We start from the raw sequence: 13,646 nt of genomic DNA, 5'->3' as shown, positions 1-13,646 counted from the left end.
GAGATTCTAAGATTTTAATGAAATATTTTTCTGTAGTACCAACAAAAATGTATTATAAGACTATATCATATAAAGTCTGATATCTAAAATTGGAAAAGATACAATCTCATACAGAAAAATTTAATTAGTTAAGCCATATGCATTTCCATAAGTTTATCCTGAATAATATAATTGACATTACTTTTAGTTCTTTGGTAGCTTGTGTCATGGACCTTGCATTACTTGATGTGAAATGCCTCATATTGATAAGCGGTTATTCAGAATAGAAGCACAAAGCCAGGTTTCTTAGATCCCACTTTGTGGTAATTCTAAGGTCAAGTCCTTCTAAGAATGAATGTCTTTAAGTTTGTCCTTTATTATGGATATTTTTAAGAGGTTATTGAAATTTATTTTAAACAGGAATTCTCATGTTCTGGGAATTGAAGTTGAAAGTTCTTTCTGTTTGGGAAAAAACTTCTTTGGGCAATATTTATTTTGTTTTCTCCTGATGCTTGTTTTCTATTTCACATAAGTAATGAGGAAATCATTAATAAAACCATTCCATGGGTTATTTTAAAGCAATTTGCTGGATGATTTTAGTCTTAAGTCTCTTTTTCTGACTTTTTATAGTGTAGTAGTAAAAATGTGACTTTTTAGGTGAATGACATACTGCTTATAACATTTTATCCTGTGTTTTATGAAAAATCTTGGAAGTGCTTCAGTGTTGTATTTCTAATCCCTTTGTCAGCTTCTTTGTTTGTTTGTTTTCTCTGTCGAGTTTTGTCTCTAAACAAATATTAATTTTAGATAAAAATGTATAGTCTTCTCGTAGGAATCCATTTCTAGGAACTTTAAAAATATCTCACTAGTTCCATGTAACCCCTGACTCCCTTTTGGCCTCGTGCTTTGCACTTCTGCAGGAGAAAGGAAGGGCATAATTACTAGGCAACACCATGCTTGTGTTGGAATCTTACTTCCACATGGAAACACCAGCATCTAGAAACATTCTGGATCTTTGGATGCATGGAAAATCTGCAGATTTGCATCAAGTCTGGGGATAAAGCAAGAACTAGTTTCTATCGTAGCAGAAAAGTTTATCACAAGCTTTTCTTCTAACTGAAATGGAAAGTGAAAAATGAGAATGCTATACTGTGTCATATTTTTTTATTCTAATCTACTGCATTTTTAGAAGATATTTGTCTACCTTGTCTATGAGTCAGATGCATGTACTACTATTGTACAAGTACTTTTGGTCTAGCATCTCCCACACCTTTTGGGCCTGCTGGTCCTGGAGGTCCCTGGTACAGCAGAGGAATAAAGCATGTCAGTAGTTGTCCTAAGGGAAGAGTACTTATATGCTTCAACAAAGAAGAGAATTTCTTCACATTTCTGATGTGTACTGAGCAACAGCCGTCCTCAGTCCCAGGTGGAAACATAAAAAGACTATTAGAGTGGCTGAAAAAAAGTACAGCTCTTGACTGAAGAACATTTGAGTTGTTCTCAGCTCAGAGAAAACAGCGAGAAAGCAGACAATGCTCCATGATTCATACACTGCAGACATCAGACAACTGGAATACCAGAGCTAACCCACCTAAATTTGGGGGTCAAGTAACCCCGTGTCCTGGTTTCAGTTAGGGTACAGTTAATTTCTTCTCAGTAGCTGTTACAGTGCTGTGTTTTGGATTCATGAGAGAATGTTGTTGATAACACACTCATGTTGTGGTTTTTAGCTAAATCATGTTTATCCCAAGTCAATGACATTTTTCCTTGTCTTATGCTCTGCCAGTGGGAGGGAGCATAGACAGGACAGGTGACCTGAACTGACCAAAGAGGATATTCCACACCATAGGATGTCATGCCCAGTGTATAAACTGGGGGGAGTTACCTAGAATTGGGGCCAATCTGGGTTCGGGAAGGAGGGCCTGGCATTGGTTAGTGGGTGGTGAGCAATTGTCTTGTGCACCACGTTTGTTTCCTTTTCATTATCATTATTACTATTATTATTTACCATTATTATTGTAGTTTACTTTATTTTCAATTATTAAGCTGTTCTTATCTCAACATACAAGTTTTACTTTGATTTTCCTCCCCATTCCACTGGGGTTGGGGGGGAAGAAAGGAGGGATTGAGCAAGCAGCCTGCATGGTGCTTAATTTCCATGGTTTAAGTCACGACACCCTAACAGACTTGGGTGCATTTATGTTTGATAGTCTGTTCTCCTGAACTCCCCGCTCAATTCATCAGCCCCTTCAGCTGCCTTTCACACTGTTGGAGGCACTCCCAGCCTCTCTTTCAGCATTCATAAGGCAGATGTCTTTGCCCCACCATGCTACAGAGACAGCTACATAAATCTTGTCCATGTTGGCCAGTGGTTTATGAAGTTGGTCTTTCCAGATCATTGGGCACAGAACAGCAGGGAAAAGATGTGTGTTACAGCACAACAGAACCTTTACTCATTACATGACATGTGTCAGGTATGTGACATTACACCGGGAATTCTGAGTGAGTGCCTTACGAACTAATTTTGATCCCAAAAGATCTTTCCATGAACAGTTTGAACGGTAGGAAATTGGAGCTGAGTCATGATTTATTTGAAAGCACTCAGGCCCCACCTCAGTGCATTTGTGAGTGCCTGCATCATTGTAGTTTGAAATAAAGCTGGATTAGAGACACAAAAAAAAATAATGCTAGTGGAATTTTGACTTGGTGGTTGAAGGACAGCAACAGTATTTTCACTTTCTAGTGAGAGGTTGGTAAACACGTCCGTATAGTTTGGATGGCTGAAATTTAGGATATGTCCTTGTAATGGAATTTGGCAGCTGGAACAGCTGCATTAACCCCCTCTGGAGACAACCATCAGAAAAGCAAGAGATAGAAAATCTTCGGATAAGAGGATTTAACCTCCCAGTATGAAAAGCAGCTGAAAACCCAAGGAATTGAAACTGCAAAATTTGACCAAGCAGATGGTATTAGAAATCTTCAACATAAAACAGTAAAGAAAAGGGAGGGAGGGAAAAGAATTCAAAGCACTGATTATATTAAACATGTATAAGCAGTCATAAAGATTTTCATAGAATTACATGGTATACCTTTCATTGTGCTGAAATGAGAACGTTTATATCCAGTTCTGACTGCCTGTAGAACTGGCACTGTATCTAGGACAGGAAAGGACTTCAAAATATACATAAAGCATTTAAATTAGCTAAAGGAAGATTAATTGCACTTAGTTAAGTAACTAAATCTAAGCAGATAAATATTGAGTTATCACATAGTAATTTTCTTTTTTCTAGTAGAACACAAAGTACAGAATTAAAATTGTACTTACAGCTTCACCTTTGTGACAATCACCTTTTGCTCCAGGGGGTCCAGGTGGTCCAGGTAGTCCTGGGTTCCCTTAAAGTCAGAAATCATGCCAGTAAATGGATCTTCACAATGTAACAAATATTAAAAATACGTAAGGAAACTATTTAACATCTTTTTGGAAATATAGACTAGCAGTTACCAGCTCTTGCAATTTGTTCGCAAAGTCTGGGAATGTTTGTGCTTTTTTAATTGTTTAAATTGCTTGAATTGAGATCTTAGAAGAATAGGAGTTCTTATTAGGAAATTATTAATTTCTAGATTCTTAATTGTAGAGAGAAATCTCCAGAACACTGACTTTATCTTCAGCCAGTACAAAGCTAAATTCATTTTTAAAAACTCAAACTTTTATGAATTTGGGGGTAAGTACTAACATTTGAGAAATGAACTGAACAATACTGAAACATTATATAGCAGCCTTAAGTTATATGTTGCATATTTTGCACTTACAGGTAATCACATTGGTTCTCTCATACAGTAATGCAAAACTGCATTTGACAAGGGAAAATAGTAAAAGAAAGAAGTACAACCAGTTATAATAAAGAGATAATTTCTCTTAGTTCAGCCTAAAATGCTCTGTATCAAGAGACAGTCGCTCCTTCTGTTGACTTTTCTACTGACTTCCACTAAAGATTTGTGCATCTGCAAAACCTCAATGCTTCCTTTCATGGCCAGAAGAGAAGCAAACAGCAAACTTCTCCTCTTTCCTCATTCCACTGATTGTTTTCCTGACATTTTACGGGAAAATTAACTGAGCTTCCAATAGACTGTTCTTCACAGAACCGAGAAAGAAAACATTACTTTCAGGCATCTGTCAAGATATGCTGTTGGTCTGTACTGTAGATGTTCACATGACAGCACTGGCAATCAGAAATCCCTATTGATGCTTGTAGGTCACACATCCACCTCACTCCTAAGCATGGTATGGATATGGCCATACAGAGAGAAGTGCATGCCTTTCACTCAGTCCCACAGAGCCAAGAACTGTTAATAGACTCTACAAAAGCGTGTTGTAGAGTGTTGTAAACAACTCCTATTTTCAATATACATACACATAATATACCCTCAAGAATAATTACATACCAATAGCAAATATTTCCCTGTCTGTTCCAGTAAAAGTAAATAACTAGAAAAATGAAACTATGAATGACTGGAAACTGCTGCTTCATCCTTGCAATGCATCTGTGAATTTCTGCAACAACATAATACTTCAAGAAACCAAGAATGGAGTCCTGTTAGCAGCTCAGATCTTAGCAGCTGGTCTGTCTGAATACAGTGTCCATAGCTGGAGAATAAATCAACTCGTACTCTAGTTAGATATCCAACAAAAACAGACTTTGGGTCCAAATTTCCTGTCCCATGAATGTCTCTACCATAGATACAAATAATCAGATCTTATTAACCAATTTAGTCCTGTCAGAAGAATGGAAGAGCTGCTTTGGGTCTTCTAAAGATATATATTGCAGGTTTGGGTGAGGAGGTAGGTAAATGAAGAAACACAAGGTAGACCCAATGTTCTGGTTAAGATGAAACCTTGAAATTACCTTAAGATGAGATTTGGAATAGGGATGCAAGCATGCCTTATGTTTAAGAAAATTTTACATAATAAGTCACTCCTGTATGAATCATTTCTATTCTCAAATCCAACAGGATCATTTAACTGGAAGATTTTAAACAGACCCTGACCACGAGATTCAAACTGTGTCAGCCCTGGAAGATGTTTCTTCATGTTTTCTAATTTTCAAATGATGAAATTCTGGTCCAGCTCTGTGAAAATTTAAACAATGAGCGTGCTTCTAGGTTTAACTTTATAATGGAAAGTCAATTTTACCTCTTCATGATTCTTAATATCCACAGTTCTTAAACTCTGGATAAAATGTGAAATGTTTTAGAAATGTTTAATAAAAATTTATTTAATAATAAAGGAAAACCTGGATCATGGGCTCATGTCTGCCCATGGGTTCATATCTGCTTTTACTTCTAATCTCACTACAGTAAGAAATGGCCGAACAGATGTTTTCATTTAATCTTAAGAGACCACTGTAAATACCAAATACATGTTAACACATTCCCTTCTGTAAGAACTGGGATTTTGTCAAGTGTCTGGTTTTGCCATTTATAGCTATAAATGCTAAAAATCTACTTAAGTCAAATCTACACCCAAATATTATGTAAGAAACAGTTCTCTAGTCCAGATTATTTTGTTAGTTTTTTTTTTTTTTAATAGTTACACTGAAAATACACAAGAGAGGGCCTAGGAGCAATTCTGTGATTACTTCTTCAAAGAATTTTGTGATGTCTGGAACAGACAGTCACAGTGACTCAAAGTTGGTGCACTGGCAAAAATGCAAGTGCCACTGATGTCGCAGATGGCCTGCTGAATGAATTCATCTATTTTTCAGCCTTTCCAGGGAGGTTTTAAAGTAATTTTCTAAAGTAGTAATATAGAGATAGTTGCTTCTACACTCTTTCAAAGAAAAAAAAGTATGCAAACATAAATCTTGCGTCCATGGTCATTACTAAGAAAAAATCAGCTGCCATAACAAAACCTAATTGATTAAATATATGACTGGGCAATTAAGTCATGTTCATCACTTCTTTGTATAAGAAAAACACTTTAATATTCTAGATCATAGACATAGTAAATAAATCTAGTGGTTTTTAAAATCAAAAAAGAATGCTAGTAAGTGTGTGTGATTCAGTGTGCTATGCAGCATTCTCTGGTAGGTGTAGGTGTACTGATAGAAATTTGGCAAACCAGGCGTAAAGCACTATTGCTATTCCTAAGATGTTATCACAAAAAAGTTATTGCATTAAGTGCTTTATTTTGAATTACATTGTGTTCGGTACACATAAACTAATTGGTTTCTGAATTTGGGTCTATCATCTATATTTCCACAAAGTGAAACAGTGGAATTGAGCAGAATATTTTATATGCAGACATGATAAATGTGGAAAGAAAAGAAAAGAAAAAAAAATTAGGTTTACAAAGAAAGTTCCTGGTTTCAGTCTGGAAAGGAGATCACAAGAATGGTACCTTTCCTTGAACTATTCTCTTATGACAAGTGGTAGAAGGCTTATAGAAAGTTCCAACCCAGATCACAACTGATAGAAATACAATATGATATAAACTGTGTTAAAGGGGAGGAGGTGAAAGCTGCAAAGTAAAAGGAAATATATTCAGGTTTTGCAGTAGAGGACTTAGGATCAGTTCTAGGGACTGCTCTTTTCAGTTTGCTCTTAAATAATGTAGAAAGGTGAGGGGCATGGTTGTCTAATGCTGCCTTATTATTCTGATTAGTTAAATGAAAGGCAATTCCAAGGAGTCAAGGAAAAATCCTACTTAAGGGTTTCGGTAACTTGGTGTTAAAATATCAGCCAAATTCCATGCTAACTGTAATGCATTATTCAAGGAGAAAAAGCTGTCATAACTTTATGTACCTAAAAATCACCCTGAACTACTATTACCACTTAAGAAACAGGAGAGAGAGAACCATTCCTTGAAAATTTCAATTTACTGTTCAACAGTGATAAAACACCATAAATGTCATTCTCTTGTAAATTAATCTAAATTCTAAGTTTTTTCTCAATGGCAAGAGGATGGTCCTTGATCTTACCTTATTCTTCCAGCAGCCTTTGTACAAACTCATGTGCACTACAGAAGAGAACTTTTCATTCTCCTACTTTTGTAAAGCATGCAGTCTCTGTGTTAATACTGGATCCTCAGTTTCATCTCTGGTCTTTCACTTGTGTGTTGATCTTGTCATTTAACCACTAAAGGCTAGAACAGTGAGCACAGCAATCCTGCTACAGTCTACTGTACTTCATTCTTGGTGTTGATGTTAAGGCTGTAAGGAGATAACCAAGTAAATCCTGTTCTGTAATATACATACAAAGCAGTACTTTCAAAAGATCTATTTTTAAAATTCTTTACATTAGGTCTTACTTATGCTTTTGAATATGCAAGGTTGATAATACTGAAATACTGTTATACTGAAATACCATTAAAATAACTATTATCTCTTAGTTTATACTCAGTAAAGAGCATATTGCCCACAGAGAGCTATAAAAGACCACATGAGATAATGACAGGTGGAGATGAATTTGAAGAACTACCTTCCTAATGAAGACTTCCTGTGGGAAGCTTCCAGGGTGAGGTATACTGGACTAGTCATTTAAACTATTTTGTGTTTCTTCTTTGAAAAGATAATAAGTTTATTTTAAAAACAGACTTAACCTGGAGTGATGGAAAAGTTGAAGAATTGGTGAGTTCCTATCTAAAAAAAGTCATTCAAGTGGTGTGTATATTTTCACAAGAGTTTTGCATTTGTCTCATGTTTATTTACTTTCCATCTTTTGTCTAAAAACTCCTACTGTTGGTCCCATTATTGAATTTCCAGGAAGTCCATTCTCTCCCCGTGACCCCTTGGGTCCAGGATCCCCCTATCCAAAAAGAAACAAATTCAAAATTATATTCATTATATTCAGCTTTAATTTCCAAAGTTTTACAGAAAAGAACGAGTATTCAATTGTTTCTGACAGTGACAATTCTTGAGTTAGGTAATATGAAATCAGTATTTCTAGAGGAATATTTTACTACCTTGATTCTGACCTGTCTTATACTTTTGTTTCTCTGCAACTATGTCAAAGATTTTGTTCTGCCTTGATGAATAACTTGATGGGTTTAGTTTCCAACTGAAGGTTGAATATTATAATTCAGTTTCAGGGGCCAGATGCACCTGTGGCTTCTGCCTGCTTTTGCTCACATCAGCAAGGCTGCACAACTTCGTTTCTACCAAAGCACATAGAGAACAGCAAGGAAATTCAGACAAGTGCTGACACAGAGTATGTTTAGAAAGCCTATAAATGCAATGGTGCAGCATTTCAAAATTGCAAGCTCCACAGTCTGAAGATTCAGGGAGAAACTTGAGTTTTCCTCAAATATTATCCAGTACAACTGTTTGGTAATCTTAGCTCTGTCAGTGGCTTTCCTGGAAAGCAATCTGGCTTAGAATTCATGTTCCTTACGTTATCCCTTCACAGAGCAAAATTTGTCTCCTTCTAGTGTTTAATCTATGGCAACAGATGTTTCACTTTACATTAAGGATCTTACGAAGAAAATTTCAGTTTTCAATGAAACATTTGCAATTTTTCACACTAGTGAGAAGGACAGGCAGTATTTCAGGAAACATTCACTAGAGAATGCAGATCAAATATTCTATCAAAATCACTGAGCAGCTGTAACCATGACAAAGAAATATTAGAAAAAAGAGCTTTCTAATGTTACTATCTCCATATTAGTAACAGCATAATGGTTGTCAAGGGAAATAAAACTCCAGCCCCCAAATGTGGGTGTAGCTTAAAATAAATAAACTTCCAATCACAGAATCACAGAACAGGCCAAGTTGGAAGGGACCCACAAGGATCAAAAAGTCCAACTCCTGACCCTGCACAGGACCACCCCCATGAGTCACACCACGTATCATCCAAATGCTTCTTGAACTCTGTCAGGCTTGGTGTGGTGACCACTTCCTTGGGGAGCCTGTTCCAGTTTTCAACCACCCTCTGGGTGAAGAACCTTTTACTAATATCCAACCTCAATCTCCCCTGACACAACTTCAGGCCATTCCTGGACCATGGCTGTCCAGGAGTTAAAACCACTGGCAATCACCCACTACTACCTCAAATACTTAGAGATGTCCCCAAAAAAGACCTCAGACCATGGTAACTCCCAGCTTTGAAAAACATTCCTCACATTAGAAGTTTACAATGTCTTTCTTTTCTGCTGCACATACCGGGATGTTTCAGGAACACAATTACTACTTATCATTGTACTTCCATGGTGGAAAGAGAAAACAAACTTGTGTAGCCTATTACTATCAACACAGAAACACAGTAGATATTTGTCTAAACAGAGAAATTATTATGGAGCTAAAGACGCAAAGTTTTGAATATTTTCTAAAAATCAACTTGCATTTTATAATTACCCAAAACACTTGTTTTCTCTCATCAGCCACTGCACATATAAGCACTGCTCTAAAATTCAGTAAAGGGTTTGGAAAAACTCCTACAGACCTCAGTGAATTTTGGATCATGGTCCATCTGCTATAAAAGTGATATGAACTGTATTGAACAGAATAAAATCATAGTGAAAAAGGCAATAAAGTATGAAAAGCTGTTATTTTTCAGCATGGCTTTTATCAGTGAACAATCTTCACTTGCTTACTGGTCTATCAAAAAATGTCACAGCAACCAGAAAAATGTGAAGAAGGGAGACCACTGTAGTGAAACCTGTCTTCACAGAAGTCATGCCTTACAGCATGCCACTTGTATTTTCCTCACATAAAATTTGGCACATTATTATGGTTTGAAACCATTATAGGAGATATGAGCACCCCACGTCTCCTTGCTTCTCTGTGTTTGCCTTTTTACTCCAGGTGTACACTGAGCTTTTTGCATTCCCTTCTTTCTTTCTCCTCCATGCACAAACAAGCACAAACCACATCATAGCCCTCTGTGGTGTCCTATAGCCAGATTGAGTATATTGTATGTGCAATACCCTCATTTACTTGTGTGTGGGTGCACATATATTTTTAAGGAAGAAGAAAAATGGGGATGAAATTACTTCAGAGTGATAGGATGTACGTTAGTGGTTCATCCACTCTAAAAACTAATGCCAAAGCTGAAAAGCATCACTTAAAGTTGAAGTTACCTGACGTATTATAACAAGAGTAAGTAAAATAGCAGTGAATTTTCAAACGTTTTTAAAACCTTCAAAGTCAGAGTTACTGTTGCTGAACCCACCTATTTTACTCAGCAGGCCAACTCCCACTCATGTCAGGTACATTTTCTCCATAGAGAAAATGAGATGGACGTAGCCCTAGCTATCTTTATATGTCATTTCATTTCAAGCAGTACCTACAGGTGTTCCCTTGAAGTAACATACAAACATCCATCTCCAAAAAAAAAAATCATCTAGTTCAGCATATAACTCCTTAGAACTATACACAGACACATTCTTACAGGGTTTTAATGCCATATTCTAAGAAAAAAAATGCATAGTAAATTTGGAAAAAAAAAACTTCAAAGTGATTCATTGCACAACAGAAATCTAATCAGGATCTTTTATTTTAAACAAACGGCTTCAGGAGACAATAACTATGCATCAAGTTCAGCATGCTGTTAAATGGACTCCAAACACTCTTCGTTAATTTTTACTGCTTTTTAGTTCTTATTTCTGAAATTCAATCTTTTTGTGACTACAACATGGAATTTTAACTTTTTAAAGTTAAATTCTTTTAATTTTGATAGAAATGTGCACTAGAAACTTTCCAATCTCTGGTCTCCAGGAAATGCATATCAGATAATCACCTTTGGTCCAGCAGGTCCCTGAATAGATGATCCAGCTGGTCCAGGGGGTCCTCTCTCTCCTGGGTCACCCTGTTACAAATGGTATAATCTAGATTTAAACAGACGGTTTCACTTTCTGAACTGAAAATATCTACATATAGATCTACCTGAAAAATAGGCAATATTGGGGAAAAAACTTAAATCAACTTACTGTTCTTGTGAAACCTGGTCCAAGTTTCATTTTTTAAATAACTATTGGTTGAACTGTGTATTTGACTTTTTTAGCTTTAATTAATTTCTTGTGTCCATCTTACAAAGCTAATGGAATAACCAGAACACTTGCATTATTTCAATTTCCTTATCATGCAGAGTGATATTTACTCACAAAATACTATAAAAGGAAGTTAATGATTCAATGCCCTATTAACTTTAGGTTCTATGTTTATAGTCTGATTTTGCTGCACTTGTTCAAGCTATGGAACACATTGCTCTGTCTTAAATCCTATTAAATCATCAGTTAAAACAGAGTAGCTACTTAAGATGTAATGAATGAAAAAGTAGGTCAGAATCCAAATTCTTGTAAAATAGGTCCTTCTAAAGTTTGTAATATTTTTCCAGTGTGCATGTCAAGCCATAGCTTTTGACCTACATCTCCTTTGCCAGAGGGTCCTTCTGGGCCTCTTGGACCTTGATCTCCCATTTCCCCCTAAGAGATATTAAGTGCTTAATTACTGTTCATGTAGCTAATTTTATTGAATCAACAGACTTACAAGAAACAGTGCTTGCATAAACACTTTCCTCAAAAATGTCAGTAAAGATCTAGTTAATTTTTTTTCCCTGTAAAAAATAAAGTATTTTGTCTTTTAGGCCCCTTCTGCTCTCCTGCATCCATATTCCTTTTTTTCACAGACATTTGTGACAGTACCATTTGCAATTGCATCAATAAGAAAAGGTCTTGCTTGACCAATTCTAAGGAAAACAACTTTTAAAAAGCAGTAGTTTTAGACAAGCCTGTAGCCAATGGCCAATCCAGGCTGCAAATATTTGCCAGGAACATTATTTCAAATAATTCACAAATAGCCCGCATAGAGCATTCTATTAAGGAACTTGACCTACAAAATATTTTGAACAATGTAAATCAGATTAGAATATCAGGATGCCTGTAGGTAATTCAGAGAGTGAAAAGTAGATTAAAACAAGGTTAAAATCCATTTCTGATATGAGCTGTTGATGAAAGTGATGCCTGTTGTTGATAGGCATCAGTCTGGATCCCACTTCTATGAGACAGCTTCACACCTGCAAACTGCCATAATTTCCCCATGCTACTCACTTCAGGCATCATGCTGTTCTGTGCACAGTCCTGAATACCGAGGGTAGCAGCTCAGTCCTACTATTTTTACTTTTAATGGCATACAACAGTGAAGGTGACAGCACCAAGTAAATCACCAGAATGAAGGCAATATGCAAGAGAAAAAACCACCCAGCATTCCCAAATACAAAAACCACTTGTAACTTTAACCCAACATTTACTCTTAATTCTGATATTTCACTTCTGATACACTGGGATCTAAATTCTTGAGCAAACTTTAAAAAAATTATTAAGGAGCAACAGAATGCTACATATTTTCTCACAGTGGAAGGCTTACTGCCTTCCAAGCCTGTAGCTTGTCAAACTGGTGTTTGCACTTTTAGATGAAAAAAAAGCAAAGCTGCATTCTTAAAATATATTTATCACAGCTTTTCAGATATTTTCTGAACACAGTCAAAAATGCTGATTTGCTTACTCCAACTTATGTTTAGTTCATCAATTCTACATGTCGGCCAGCTGCTACCCTCACATAAGAGCTGCATAGTAGCAGAGTTTGGAGACACCTGGATGCTCAGCAGCAGTTTGAAATCAGCCAAATCAGAAATCACTGACTTTTGCTCACTCAGCAGCTCATTCTTTTTGGAAAGAGTAAAATTAAAAGCCTGCATTTAACTTACTCTAAATTTACTATTTTGGGCACTCTGTTTTGCACCCCTCTAAATTACTGTTTACCATTTCGAATCTATATTCCTTTTTCCCAGTGCAGAGTTTCTCCTAAAACGTCAGAATTTCCCTTGAAAAAAAATAAAGCAGCTCTGGTTTCAGCTGTTTCTGCTGGTTCCTGTACCAGGCTGACAAGTTTCAGCCACAGCTCACCACCATGCTAGATGCTATAAGTCACATCAAATTGAGCATGACTTCTTGGTGTCAGGAAAAATCTGAACAGGCCATAAGGAATAGGCTAAAGACATGAGCTCTCTTTTGTCCAAGAAGAAATTTAACACTAAGCAATAGCCCACAAAAGGCAGGGCAGCTAAATCAGTTGCTGATTCAGATAGTAACCACTGTTAGTTTGTTGGAAACTTCCCACCCAGTCTCTTATCCCTGGCAAAAGTATTGGCACGTGCCTTCCTTCAGGATGAACTCCTTACCATTCCATAGCTGCAAATGATCGTTAGTTCTTTCATCACCATTTTCATACACCTTTCACATGTGCTAAAATATATTTCTTTACCTTTTTCCCTGACTGCCCAGGATCTCCCTTCATTCCTGTCTCTCCTTTGGGTCCTGGCAGACCTGTATCAGACCATTAAAGAAGAATAAATCGTTATATCTGCATACTTCAGTAAATTCTTTATTCTGCAAAATGGACCAAATAGTTTGTGAAAATATTAAAGATAAACAATATTTTTGTTCAAATAAAGGTTATTGTTCCTAGTAGGCTAATTGTTCTATAGAGACATCAAATTTTCTACTCATAAAATAAGTATTTCAAATTTCTTTCAAAATTCCCCACCTACTTCTTAAATCTTGTGTTTGTATTAAATAATTTTATATTTATTCAGTGAGTAAAAATATCATTGAATGCTGATTATTATTCTGTGCACAAGAACAATATTATATGATCATAATTTACTTGCCAAGTCAA

The 13,646-nt window shown here is 36.3% G+C and overlaps 1 protein-coding gene across 1 annotated transcript in view; it reads right to left on the bottom strand.

The window, feature by feature from the left end:
* Positions 1–13,239, bottom strand: part of LOC120324718 (collagen alpha-1(XXVIII) chain-like) — a 36,084-nt gene extending 22,845 nt beyond the window's left edge. Inside the window, exons 1-2 of the mRNA XM_039388605.1 lie at positions 13,233–13,239; positions 3,305–3,372 (exon numbers count right to left, since the gene is read on the bottom strand). The gene's annotated coding sequence lies outside the window, so the exon portion shown is untranslated. The remainder of the gene's footprint in view (positions 1–3,304; positions 3,373–13,232) is intronic.
* Between the last annotated feature and the right edge of the window lie 407 nt (positions 13,240–13,646).

This window comes from Pipra filicauda, unplaced genomic scaffold, assembly GCF_003945595.2.
Source record: "Pipra filicauda isolate LSUMZ 115617 unplaced genomic scaffold, ASM394559v2 scaffold66_size7647185_pilon, whole genome shotgun sequence".
In the NCBI taxonomy this organism is placed as follows: Eukaryota; Metazoa; Chordata; class Aves; order Passeriformes; family Pipridae; genus Pipra; species Pipra filicauda.
Note: the sequence above shows the minus strand (reverse complement) of the source record. Positions and strands in the feature narration are given on the sequence as shown.